The sequence below is a fragment of the Ursus arctos genome, unplaced genomic scaffold (assembly GCF_023065955.2).
Source record: "Ursus arctos isolate Adak ecotype North America unplaced genomic scaffold, UrsArc2.0 scaffold_12, whole genome shotgun sequence".
Lineage (NCBI taxonomy): Eukaryota > Metazoa > Chordata > Mammalia > Carnivora > Ursidae > Ursus > Ursus arctos.
In genome coordinates this window covers 55,714,223-55,727,799 of record NW_026622786.1, presented here as the reverse complement: position 1 = coordinate 55,727,799, position 13,577 = coordinate 55,714,223, and the positions used below count along the sequence as shown (strand labels likewise).

Below are 13,577 nucleotides of genomic sequence, written 5' to 3'. Positions count from 1 at the left end.
CCATTTTCTCTAACATAAAAATATTTGAATTCGGTGCCTCCTCATTCACAGTAGTACTAATTTTGAAGAATTGCATTACGCAGTGGTTCTCAAATTTTAGGGAGCATCAGAATTATCTGGAAGCTTTGTTAAAACACCAAGAATGGGACCCACCCTCAGTTTCTGATTATGAAAATTTAGGGTGGGGCAGGATAATTTGCATATTTATGGGGTTTCCAAGTGATGTGAGTTTGCTAGTCCAGATACCACACTTGGAGAAGCATGGGATAATGTATTATGCAAAGTATCATTTTGGGAATAGGAGGACATGAAATGATTTGTAGTAATATTTTAGTATTGTAACTACAGTTAAAATTTTTCTTAAACCAATTTTTCAGCATTACTATGCTATTTTTATTTTTATTTTTTTGAAGATTTTATTTAAAGTAATGCCTACAGCCACAGTGGGGTTTGAAACTACAAGACGGAGATCAAGAGTCACAGGCGCCCCTATGGTATTTTTAAATTAAAATATTTATGCTTAATTAAAGATTTAAATGATAGGAAATTTGAAATTTACTAGTTCTATTTTAAACTTCCTGTTTTAAGTTGACTTCTCTCTTTTCTCTCTTTCCTCCCTTTATCCTTTCCTTCTTTGCTCTCTCTTCCCCTCCATAGAAATATTTATCAAGCATTTACTATGTGCACAACATCAGGCAAGACCCTACAGACTCAAAAACTGAAGAGACAAGAATCTAATAATTAAAAACGTTATGTTTACTAGGAGAAAAGATAAACAATTAAAGTACTATTTGATAATTGTTTAAATAGAAGCCTGTACTAGATACTGTAGTAGTACAAGGGTTTTGATTAAGATATTCCCCCCAAAACAGTACGTAGTACACAATGTTTTGTCACTAATATAAGAATAATTAAAAATCCAGGCCAAACTGGAGGAACAGAGTTGTATCTTCATAGGATACATGATGATCTAAAAACATACAACCTAGAGGGGCGCCTGGGTGGCGCAGTCGTTACGCGTCTGCCTTCACGTTCAGGGCGTGATCCCAGCGTTCTGGAATCGAGCCCCACATCAGGCTCCTCCGCTGGGACCCTGCTTCTTCCTCTCCCACTCCCCTTGCTTGTGTTACCTTTCTCGCTGTGTCTCTCTCTGTCAAATAAATAAATAAAATCTTAAAAAAAAACAAACCTTTTAAGTCCTAACAGATGCTTTCAATAAGCGTAGTCTCTGTTTTCTGCAAGTTCTGGGTTCATTGTCTTTGGTAATCTAAGTTATTGTATAAATTGATTTCCCTTAATAGTTTGTTAGCTCCTGACAAGCAGGACCAGGCTGCAATTGTGTATCTTTTAAGCAGGCCTAGCAAGTAATATTTCCTTTAAAACAAGCAAACTAACGACACTGTAAAGTGCCAAGTGCTTTATCTTACAACAAATATTCTTATGTTGCAGCTGTTTTGTATATATGCCTCATCTTCCTTGAGGACAGGTATCCCCCCTTTTTTTAAAACATTTTACAGAGTCAATCACAGTGCCTAACAAATACTGCATCTGTTCAATGAATACAGACTTGAAGATTGATTTTCTTTATGGTTAATGCATGGACCTTATTATACAAAGTAAATCATCAAAATTCTTTAGTTAAAGCGAGTGGAATAATTAAAGAGAGTGGAATTGTAGGTTTTACACAGAACTTTCTCAAAGTCAAGTTATGATATCAAGAATAAAAATGTTAAAATGTATAGTGAAGTAAAATACGACTTAAGAGTCAGAAGATCCCATGTAGTCCCAAACGTTGGGGAAATCACTTAACCTATTAGGAGTGCAGTTTCTTCACAGAGAAAATGAGGTATGGAAAATGAGGTAGGAAAGACGTTAGGGTTCCAAGTCCGCAGCCAAGAAAGAATTCTTGAGACATCTTTGGTGCAAAAAGGTGGTTTTATTTAAGCTCGGGGACAGGACCCGTGGGCAGAAAGAGCTGCACTGGGGTCATGAGAAGTGGCCCATTATATACTTTCAAGTTGGGAGGGGGCTTAGGAATAGCGTAAGCCTCCCAGGTATTTTGGAAACAGGGTTTCCAGGATCAGGAGGGCGCTAGCTGTTGTTGGGAAAGGTCATTTATTACTGTTTAGTAAACCCTCAGTCATGAGACCCTTCAGATGTATATCGGTGGGTCATATGCTTGGAGGATGATTGCCTACATGTATCCTGGGGGGTAGAGATAAAGGAAGTTTCCAAAGGAATTTTTATATGTTAAAAGTAGACTTACAGGATCCTGGGGGCTGGGCTAAGATTGCCTCTTGCCCTTAGCAAAGTATTAACATTGATGCAGCGGAGTTCCTGAAGGACGGGCACTCTATCTCAAGGACTTGTTAATGGGCTATAGGTAGTAAGGAAATTTAATAATTTTTCTTCTGCCCTTATTTCCCACATCAGTATGTATAAGTTAGTGTCCTGCATATTACAGACAAATATTGTTGGATTCCTTTATTTCCCCAACTAAATTTCCCCAGGTAGACGTCTTAGAATTTAATTTTGGGTCATCCGATATAGAAAACACAAGGGACAAATGACCAAACTGAAAGGAAAGGGACAATGGGGGACTAATTAGATCTGACCAAGTTTTCATCAATATACTTTCATTTGCCTGACTTTGGGTCTCTTTCTCCGCCAGCCCTCCTACAACACCTGCCCAGCAGGATCTCCCCACCCCATTAGCACGGGCTGCCCCCACCACTTGGCCCCCAGACCCTACCTTTTTCAGGCTCTTTAACCCTCCCTCGCCCAGACAAATTTCACCTGCAGAGACCGGGAAAGCCCACCGCCCCCGCACTCCCCTCCCCAGAGTCGGCCTCCCTCGGCCCAGGCTCCCCCGCCCGCGCCACCCCGGCGCCCCGCCCCGGGCGGGGAGGGTCGGTGCTAGGGAAGGGCCTGCCAGGTGAGGCGCGGTCACCCTGGGCCGCTCACTTCCGCCCAGGTGAGGGAGGGCCGACGCCGTGCCCGCCCGCTCGCCCGCTCCCGAGCCTCGGCCGGACCAGGTAAAGCGGGGGTCCGGGCTGTGCGGGCGCATGCGGTGCGGGGTGGTAGTCCCTGAGTCCCGAGGCCGGCGGGGGGCAGCTCTTCTTCCTGCGTGGGAGCCCGCCTCCCCTGCCCCCGGCGCGCTCTCCGCCCCCCCTCCGGGAGGAGCTGGACACCGGAGACCCAGGGCGCGGGTGGGCGCCCCGCCAGGCCCACGGAGGGTGCGGGGCGCGGTCCTCCGGCGTCCGGCCTGGGTGACCCCACCGTGGCCCCCCACTTCCCCCCCCCCCACCCCCCGGCTCGGTGCAGAGCTAGCCGGAGGCCGCCGGCCGCGGAGCCGCCCAGCCTCGGCAGGCCCTGCCGGCCCTCAAATCTCGGCCCACTTCTGTTCCGGGATTGGCAGGGATCAAATTTTGCACCCAGATCGGTGCCTGCGCTTGGCCCCAGAGCTGGGCGGAGTCTTTTCCTCCACTGGTGACGGTGAGAGGAGTGAACAGGTGGTGGCCTGACACAGGGGCCCGGAGAAGGAGGGGGTTCCCAGATCTTATGAGAGGACGACTTGGCCCCAGCCCCACCTGGGTGCCGGGTGGTCACGTAGCCGAGTTCCCAGGCCGGCGGTCAGGCTTGGGCTCTGCTAACCTCACTTTTTAGGTGGGGAGGATCAGATGGAAAGTACTGTGGCCTCCAGGCTCTGGGGATATTGCTGGATTCCTGCTTTAAGTCAAGCTCAGGAAAACATTTTCAAGTCCTGCCCCTCCCCCCACCCCAAGAGCCCCAACCCTCCCGGCACAACTAGGAGGTGTGCCAAATTTATCTCCCCCAGGAGTGTTCATTTGGCACTTTGTCATATCTCCAGATGGCTCTTATCACTTTGGATTCGAATTAGTTGTTCACTGGTTTGTCTCTGCAATTCGGAGCGTTCGCCTTTCAGGGCCCTGTTTCTCTGAGTTGATTCTCAGGTGTATTTAGAGTCTGGCCATTGATAGGTGAGCATCAAACAAGTGTTTCTTCATGAAGAAACCTCCTGGAGACCCAGAAGAAAGAGAAATCTCAGTTACACCGAGCATGGTTGATACCACATTCTAGTCTGTCTAAGCTCCTATTGCCTGCCAATTCATTTGTACACATCTTTTTTAGAAAAAAGCTAGTGGGCGTAAAAACTCAAATTGCTTCATTGTGCAGTATCAGGAAAAAGTTAGGGGGGCTTGTGACTTTTAACTAAAATGGACTTGATGTTTCTAGACCCCTGTGGCCTATATAAGGGTTATTAAAAATTTAAAATAACTAAAAAGTTAATATCAGAGCTGGAAGGTACTTTAGGAGATAGAATTTGTAAACTCCGTTCTGAGGAGGTTTGCTAATTGAGATCCTGTTAAGAGTTACATAAGATGACCTTGGCATTAGAATAATAGTTGTGTTTAAAATGGAAGAGAAATTGTATTAAGCTCTTACCTGTGTTTAGAGGCCTTAGTACGTTTATTATTTTTAAAGTAAACTCTACTCCCAAGATTGGGACTTAGACTTACCACCCGGAGAGATCAAGTGTTACATGCTCTATGGGCTGAGCCAAACAGGCACCTCTGAAGGCCTTAGTAAGTTTAAGTCATGTATTGATATTAAACCATAAAGCTAATCTATATTCATTGTAGAAAATTGGAGAAAATAAACCCACCTATCGCTGAAAGTAACCACTAATAAAATTATGGTATATTATCTTTCAGTCAGTTTTCTTAAAAAATGGAAACCTGTGTATTTTTCCATAGTAGTGAGATCACTACTAGAATCTTGTGATTATTAGAGGTTCAGCATTCCATAATCCTTATAATTGCATTTTTACTTAAAAACGTTTAGTAATGGGGCGCCTGGGTGGCACAGCGGTTAAGCGTCAGCCTTCGGCTCAGGGCGTGATCCCGGCGTTATGGGATCGAGCCCCACATCAGGCTCCTCCGCAGGGAGACTGCTTCTTCCTCTCCCACTCCCCCTGCTTGTGTTCCCTCTCTCGCTGGCTGTCTCTCTGTCAAATAAATAAATAAAATCTTAAAAAAAGAAACACGTTTAGTAATGGTCCTTAAGCTAAACAACCAAGTAGTTTGAGTTTACATGCTTTGTTTAACAAAAGTACATTAGGGTGGGGAAGCCAAAATGGTGTTTAATTTGTAAAGATTTTGCTCACCTTGGTAGTAAATTTTCAGAGACAGAACTATCCCACCTTTATATTCGAGATTGCTTGACCATTGCTACGGTTTTTTCATACTCAGATATTTTTGTGTAGGTTTGGATGCCTTTTTAAAGTCCTCATTTTAAGTTCCGGTGCAAATAGAAATTTAGACCCTTACTTGAGTCACCGGGATAGATCTCTGCTGAGCCCACTTAGGTTTTGCGTTTGTACACCTGTGCAACCTGTGGAGTTTGGAGACGTGGTATTGGGCCCACTTACTGTCAGACTTGGCAAGTCACTTAACCCTGGTCCTCTGTTTTCCAGTCTGTAAATGATCTACCTCACTGAGTTTCGGGGAGGTTGAAATTAAATCCTTTTAAAGAATGTGTTGTAAACTGTGAGCCATTATTCTCCCCCTCTTTGCTCCTCCACGGTAATAACTTCTGATAACATTATGGAATTGTGCTATTTTTATTGGGAAGAACTGAAGTTTGTGAGTTACTTTAATAAAAGGCATCAAGACTTTTGTTTACCAGCTAAAAACACGGTACAGGGATCTTCCTGAAAAGCCATGGGTGAAACTGTGCTGTCAACTTGGTGAGCTCCCTGCACATGTGACGGGACTATTGGGCACTTTGAGTAGGGCCAGTCGAGATGGACATGTGCTGCAAATGTAAAGGACATGTCAGATTTTGAAGATTTAGCGTAAAACAAAAAGTAAAATACCTCATTATTTTTAATATTATTTGCATCTTGAAATGATTGTATATATTGGGTGAAGTAAAATATATTATTAAAATTAACTTTCCCTGTTGCTTTTAACCTTTTTCATGCAGCTACTAGAAAAATTGAGGTTACTTACATGGCTCACATTTTTCTGTTGAACAGCACTGGGTTAGGATTCAGTATGAGTATGTTTATCCTTGAGAGGGTTTAGTGGACTGAAGCGCTTACATTCCTACTTATAAACAGGTTTTTTTAAATTCCCAAGTTATTTGCCTTCCCACTCTCCCCTCCCTTATATTTATTGCATTACTGAATTTCAGTCTTCTGAGCAATAACCATTATGGAGTGCATAGCAAAATCTCAGCTAAAAAAATTTATTAGTTTTTTTGAAGGCCCTAAAATACCTTAAGTAATTTTGATTGAAAGGAGATGTTGTTGATAACAATAGTAGCTACTCGGTATTGAAGGTACACTGTGGGCCAGGATGCATGTTTTCTAATACCTTAGTTAGTCCTTTCAATGGTGAATATGTGGTAATTTTCATTAACTCTATTTTACAAATGAGAAATCTGAGATATAGGGAAATTTAGACAGGGGGTGCAAGAACACAGAGCGGGTCCCAGCAGTAGATCCCAGGTCTCCAGGATTTCAAAGCTCCTAGGCTATCGACTTGGTGACTGAGTCAGCTAGAAAACAGTAGATTAGTGAGGTAGGTATTTAGTTCTAATCCTGTTTTTGTGTTTGTGACCAATAGGAAACAATTAAGTGCTCATTCGCAGGAGACTGGGGGAATAAATCATGGATTCCTACAGTGGAATACTATTTAGTAGTTACAGTGAATGAAGAGAAGCTGCATATAGCCTCATGACTAAATCTCAAAACTTTAGAGATAAGGTAAAACAAATTGCTGAAGGATGAATATACAGTATGATGACCATTTATATAGTTTAAAGACCTGTCGAACAACAATATTGTAAACAAAGGTAGAGTGTGTTTTAAGAATTTCAGATTTGAGTTCTCTGTATATTGATTATGTGTGTTTATGAAGCTGCCTTCACGTTAAACAAGTTTGTAAGGGGCACCTGGCTGCCTAGTTGGAGGAGCGTGTGACTCGGTCTTGGAGTTGTGAGTTCGAGCCCCACGTTAGGTGTAGAGATTACTTAAACTTAAAAAGAAAAAAAGCTTCTGTGAGATGAGCATTCTCTCATGTTGGTCTTACTCTTAAAAACAAAACCAAAGTCCTGCCCTTTGTTTTGGGGCTCTGCACATCCTGCCTAGTTAGTAGATAGCTTTGAGGGGCAGACCAGTTTTCATTTAGCTTTGACCCCTAATTGATGGGCGTGACTTGGACAGTAGGGGCTGAGTAAGGCTTCTGCCTTGAAAAGGGCTGTCAATCCCCTTGGAGTTATTTTCTGGAGATTTTAATGAAGCTCCAGGACAAGAGTCTGGTAGGGGAGGGAGGGCAGTTAAGTGGATGTTGAGGGTTAGGTTGGCAAACATTCTCTCGCTGTCGAAAATGTGAAATATCCAACTCTCCTTTTTAAAGTCATTAGTGGTTGACTTTCCCTCCTCCCAAGGTGAAGTTTCCCCCTTGTTTTTTTGAAATCGTAGCAAGTTCTCTGCATCTGCAAAATGGGGGTGATAATACTACATTGTTAAGAAAATGAGATGTTTTACAGAATGTCCTTGCATTTGGTGCATAGTAGACACCAAAAGGTGAATTATGTGGCTTAATGACAGATTAAATGGTCTGGTGAAAAGGTCAGGAGGAAGAAGGAGAGGAGGGTGAACATTGGTGGGAAGCCTAGTTTGGTCTGTTTCAAAATTTGCTAGGATTGTTTTGAATATCACAAGCATGCCAAAAATGCCATGACCGTATTTCCGGAGAGAAGGGCATACAGCCTGCAGTGTGGGGAGAATTGAACAGAATATTTGAGGTGGAAGCTAATCATTTATGAATGCTTGGTCTTCTGCACAGAGATCCATAAGTGTGAAAATTGCCCAGATTTGGGGTTTTTTTTGTTTGTTTTTGTTTTTCGTCAATCGTTAGAGAAAACTGCCACCAACAGAAATACAAAAGCATACCATGAAACAGTTTAACTTTGTTCTCATTCAGTGGCCAAGTCACAGGCAGAATATTGATATACATTTATTAACTTTGAATAGTTCAGTAAGAAAATTAGTATTTAGCCAAGTGAATTATTCTGAAGAACTGACTCAATTTTCAGTTCTGATTCTGAGTTTAACATGGTATCTTTCATCTTCAATTTCAACATGTCCCGAATACCTACCATTAAGTGCAGTTAATTAAGCATTGGTTATAGCTTAAGCATACGGCCCCCAAAATATCAGGATTGTTCTGAAATTTATATATCTGTTTCCAGAATTCCAGGAATGTAGTGTTTTGGCAGCAGCCAAAAATGTATTATCTTTTATATCTTAGGGGTTTACAAAAGGCCTTGTCATTTGATAGGGACACAAGGCTATGACAACTGTCTTGAATCCGCATTAGCATGGTGGCAGATGTGTTTACTTTGGCTTGGAGAGTTTGTTTCCCACTTAATTGGTACCTCACAAATGCTGAGCTTTGGGGACAAAGCCGTGATAATTAGATACAACCTGAGCTTTGCACTTCAAAGGAAGCAATAGAAACTTTAAGTTGTTGGGAGCCTCGGTGGCTCAGTCAGTTACCCCAGAGTGCTGGGATTGAGTCTTACATTGGGCTCCCTGCTCAGGAGGGAGTCTGCTTCTCCGTCTTCCCCCACCCCACCCCCATGGTTGCACTCGCTCTCTCTCACAAAAATAACATCTTTTTTTTTTTTTTTAAGAAAAGAAACTTTAAGTTGTTTGCGGACTTCTATTTTTGAATAACTTCTGAAATCCTGACTTCGCTTATAGTTAATAGCTTTTAGATTGTTCAAACTCCCTGGTCCCTTGCGCTCTGGGGAATTCCCAGTGAGGAGTTTGTGATCTCCCAATTCATATCTGCAGTGAGATGCTGGATACTTTGCCAAACTGATTGCCAGTGATCTTTTTCTCTTAGATGTTCAAGATACAAGTATAAGATGTCCTGGGGGTTCTATTCTGTGTGCTATTGGGAATCTGAAAAGTATGTTTCTCAGGGTCCTTAGTTCACTTAAATTCTTGAACTGAGGAGGTTAATAAACCTATTCAATAAGTTTCCTCCACCTAGAAATTTAAATCAAATTAAATTTCTATCTCTGCATCAGCTTTTTTCAACTATTCCATTAATTGGTAATGGCTAAAGGCATGGGTATAAAAAAAAAGCCACAATATTATAATAATTTCCTTCAGTCAAATCCTACAGTGAACCAGACATGAAAAATTCATGGCTCAGACTCTCTTGATCAATGATGGAGTGGAAGCCGCCGAGCATAATAACTATGCCTTCTCTGGAGGCTGTGCAACTGTGAGGACAGCGGCACACTGTGGCATTTTAATATCTAGGCGAGGGCCGATTCTAGGTGGCCTGTCTCTGACAAGTTAGACTCCGCTTTACCATGTTTACACAAACTTGAGATTCCTTGCTGTAAGCCCTGTTTCTCAGCCTCGTGGAATAGTTGAAGGTTGTTTGTTTGAATACTTCTTATGACCATAAACTGAGAGACCATTTAGCCTGTACACTGCTTACTGGACGTTGAGCTATAGAGTTATTGCATTTCTCCCTTCTGTCCTCATAGATTCTTAAGGCTTTAGTCCCCTTCCCTAGATATTACCTAACACCATGGACTGTAGTAATTTTCCAGGCCTGCTTGGTGGACAAAGTTTAGCCTTTATTAAATATGAGTCAGAAGGTTGGCTCGCCAACCAGTTTCTAATCTTAACCCTTACTGAGGGATACGCTACCATCATGGTTTCCAGAATGTACAGGATGGTCCATGGGGATGGTAGGAAGATGACAATAACACTTTGCTTTTTAGTGTTTTTATCTTCCTGTTATGGCATTTTTTATTTTATGTATATTTTAAAACATGACATGTAAATAATAGTATTATGTGTATATAATTATAAAAAATAAGGTGAATGGTCAACATGTCTCACTGATGGGAATGTGTGTTTAAAAATGTTTGAAGACCACTAATCTATCCTATTACCAGAATTACCTTTTTAAATAGAAATCTGGACTCAATACTTCCCTACTTAAAAGCCTTTAATTACTTCCTGTTGCTTACAGGATAAAGACCAGTCTACTTAGCATTATTTACAAGGACCCTCTCAAAGTCTATTTAAGTCTGTTTTTCTTCAGCTGCCAGTGGTAAGAGATCAGGGTTCCCCTGCACCCCCAGTCTTTCAAGGACTGATATTTTTGTAACATAATTTATCAGAAAAAAGGATTGTTAGAAAAATGAAATTAAAAAAAAAAGAAATAAAAGGTTAAGTCAAGGTTTTATAAATTGAATAGGTCAACATTACTCTGCAACATTGCATGGTTTCTAAATGCTTATTCCCAAGTTTGGTACTTACCTCTTTGTGAACCAAGCACCAATTTGCAGTCCACACTTGCAGAAAACTAAACAAACCAGCAAAATGAAATAAAAAAACCCACACACAAACACAAAACAACACTATTTTCTTTGTCCTATTGTCAGAGACCTTTATACAGTTATTTAAAGCTAGTTAATATTCTCACAGAAATTCGTGAGCTTTTGCACCTGTGTATGGTAGTTCTTAAGTGGTGGTCTCTGGGCTTGCAGCGTCAGATCACATGGGAACTTTGTTGGAAATGCAGATTCTCTGGCTCACCTCAGACCTACAGGATCAGAAGGTGGGCCCTGGCAACTTGTGTTTGCACAAGCCTTCCTGGCGATTCTGATGCATGCTAAAATTTGAGAACCACTGACCCAGGGTAGTCCTACATGTCATTCGAACTGTGACACTTAAAATTTTTAGAAATTTTATAACTGGAAGTTTGTACCCTTTTTTTTTTTTTTTTAAGATTTTATTTATTTGTCAGAGAGAGAGGGAGAGCTAGGGACAGAGAGTGAGAGCACACAAGCAGCAGGAGTGGCAGGCAGAGGGAGAAGCAGGCTCCCCGCTGAACAAGAAGCAAGAAGCTGATGTGGGAATTGATCCCAGGACCCTGGGATCATGACCTAAGCCAAAGGCAGATGCTTAACCCACTGAGCCACCCAGGCATCCCTGAAAGTTTGTACCTCTTAATCAGCTTTATCTATTTCACCCATCTCTCCACCCACCTCCCCTCTGGCAACCGTTATCAGTTTGTTCTTTGTATTTAAGAGGGTTTTTTTGGGTTACTCATTGTTTCGTTTTTTAGATTCCACATCTAAGTGAAATCATATGGTATTCGTCTGTGACTTATTTCACTTAGCATAATACCCTGTAGGTCCATCCATGTTGTTGCAAATGGCAAGGTCTCCTCCTTTTTTTATGGCTGAGTAGTACCTGTTGCATGTATTTGCCACTTCTTTTCTATCCATTCATAATGGCAGCACTTTTGCGAGTGAAATGGAACACCATGCGTAGGTTGTTGTAGGCAAATGAGGGCAAATGACCACTCTCCTTTTACGCCACATTCTTTTTCTTTTGGGAGAGAAGTTTCTAATGTGTTCTCTTTCCAGCATTCCAAACATCCCCACACAGGTTTAGTCCACCTCCCTTTGTGATTTCACTTAGCATATGGCACACCCCTCTGCAACTGTCGGTTATGCCTTACAATATAATTATCCTATCGTGTTGTCATTATCTTTGTATCTGCTTGCTCTCTCATTAGGCCATCTCAGCCATTATCTTTTTGTCTTTTTAGTTTTTTTTTTTTTTAAAGATTTTATGTATTTATTCGACAGAGATAGAGACAGCCAGCGAGAGAGGGAACACAAGCAGGGGGAGTGGGAGAGGAAGAAGCAGGCTCATAGCAGAAGAGCCTGATATGGGGCTCGATCCCAGATCGCCGGGATCACGCCCTGAGCCGAAGGCAGACGCTTAACCGCTGTGCCACCCAGGCGCCCCTGTCTTTTTAGTTTTTAAGTTATAAAATAGGGGTGCCTGGGTGGCGCAGTCATTAAACATCTGCCTTCGGCTCAGGGCGCGATCCAGGCATTCTGGGATCGAGCCCCACATCAGGCTCCTCCTCCACTAGGAGCCTGCTTCTTCCTCTCCCACTCCCCCTGCTTGTGTTCCCTCTCTCGCTGGCTGTCTCTGTCAAATAAATAAATAAAATCTTTAAAAATAAAATAAAATAAAATAAGACATGCTTTTAAGATAAAATTCAAACCGCTAAAATCTATAAAGTAAAAGTCTATTTTTTTATCTCCCATCTGCATTTCTACTTTCTAGAAGTTATCACTATGAAATTATCTTTCTAAATCTAAAAACCCACACACAAATACATTTTTTTTCTTACAAAAAGAAAATATTGCACATACCCTGAAACTTGCTGTTTTCCCTATTCAGTTGTGTGTTAGATAATGTCCTTGGGTTAACATAGAGGATTGAATTGTCAAAGCATGCTCATGTGAATGAGGTCAAACTTTGTTCCCAAACCCAAACTTCATCCCAAACCTTACTCATGATTCAGCGGTTACAGGCAGGAGGTAGGCACAGACATTCCTTGGTGGAGGAATACCCAGCCAGTAGGCATTCCAAAGAATGTCACTTTTTTTCTTAGGACATATTATTAACACACTTAAAATACCTAGTTACATATAGATTGATATTAAGTCATTTATAAATATATTTTTGACAGACCTTAACCACAATTTTTAATTTGCTTATGGGAGTAAAATTCAACCTCAGGACACATTTTTGTTTGGGTTACTAGACAAGTTCTCACAATATATATAGAAATGTTTTTCTCAAAGGAAGCCTTTTGTGTTTAGGAAATCCTCAGTTTTATACTCCATTAGTTACACAAATAGAAAATGTCTGTGTGATTATCTCCTATCTTCTAGTTGGCCATGACCCATAAATCCATACATTTTCAGATTATTTACAAAAAGCAATTAAGACAGCTCAGGTATTTCCTGACATTTAAAAATGAGGGGCTGTTATCTATCAAAAACCTTTAGGATGTTTGCAAGGGGTTCTGGTTATCAAACTAGGAATCCTTCCCTGAGGGAGGGAGCCACAGGCTTACTGTTAACTGTTTCCCTCCCATTCTCATTTCAATAGGGATTCAGACCTACTTTATTATTGCAATGACTGATTGCTTGTGATACTTTAATTTTTCCTGGACTTTTGTTCTTAACAATGAAGTAAATATCCTTGTACAACACATCTGTATGCCCTTTTGCAAGTATATCTTTAGGAGAGACCCACAGAAGTAGCTCTTCTGGGTAAAAGAGAATGCAAATTTAATATATTGATAGCTATTGCTAAAGTTGCTCTCCTAAAAGATTGTGCAAATTTATATTCCCACCTGCTTTTCCATGACATCTAGAGTATGTGCTATTATTAATTTAAAAAAATTGCCAATCTGACAGTAAAAAATTACATCTCCTAGTTTTAGCTTGCATTCTTTCTTTCAGAGAGGTTGATGTATTAATGACCACAGAGCTGCTCTTGTCAATCCTCTTGGGCCTTAGGCTGCTTTAGAAAAGGACATTGCCATTGTAACGGTCTTTTGTTACTCAGTTACCTGTCAATGGGTAGTTGTAAAGGTTGCACAACTGAGATGCTGAGCTCATCAGTGGCGGTTCTG

At 41.4% G+C, this 13,577-nt stretch overlaps 1 protein-coding gene across 4 annotated transcripts in view; it reads left to right on the top strand.

Moving 5' to 3' along the window:
* Nucleotides 1–2,882: 2,882 nt before the first annotated feature.
* Nucleotides 2,883–13,577, top strand: part of PATJ (PATJ crumbs cell polarity complex component) — a 336,460-nt gene continuing 325,765 nt past the window's right edge. For all 4 annotated transcript variants that reach the window (XM_048220189.2, XM_026497951.4, XM_026497952.4 and 1 more), the window contains exon 1: nucleotides 2,883–3,035. The gene's annotated coding sequence lies outside the window, so the exon portion shown is untranslated. The remainder of the gene's footprint in view (nucleotides 3,036–13,577) is intronic.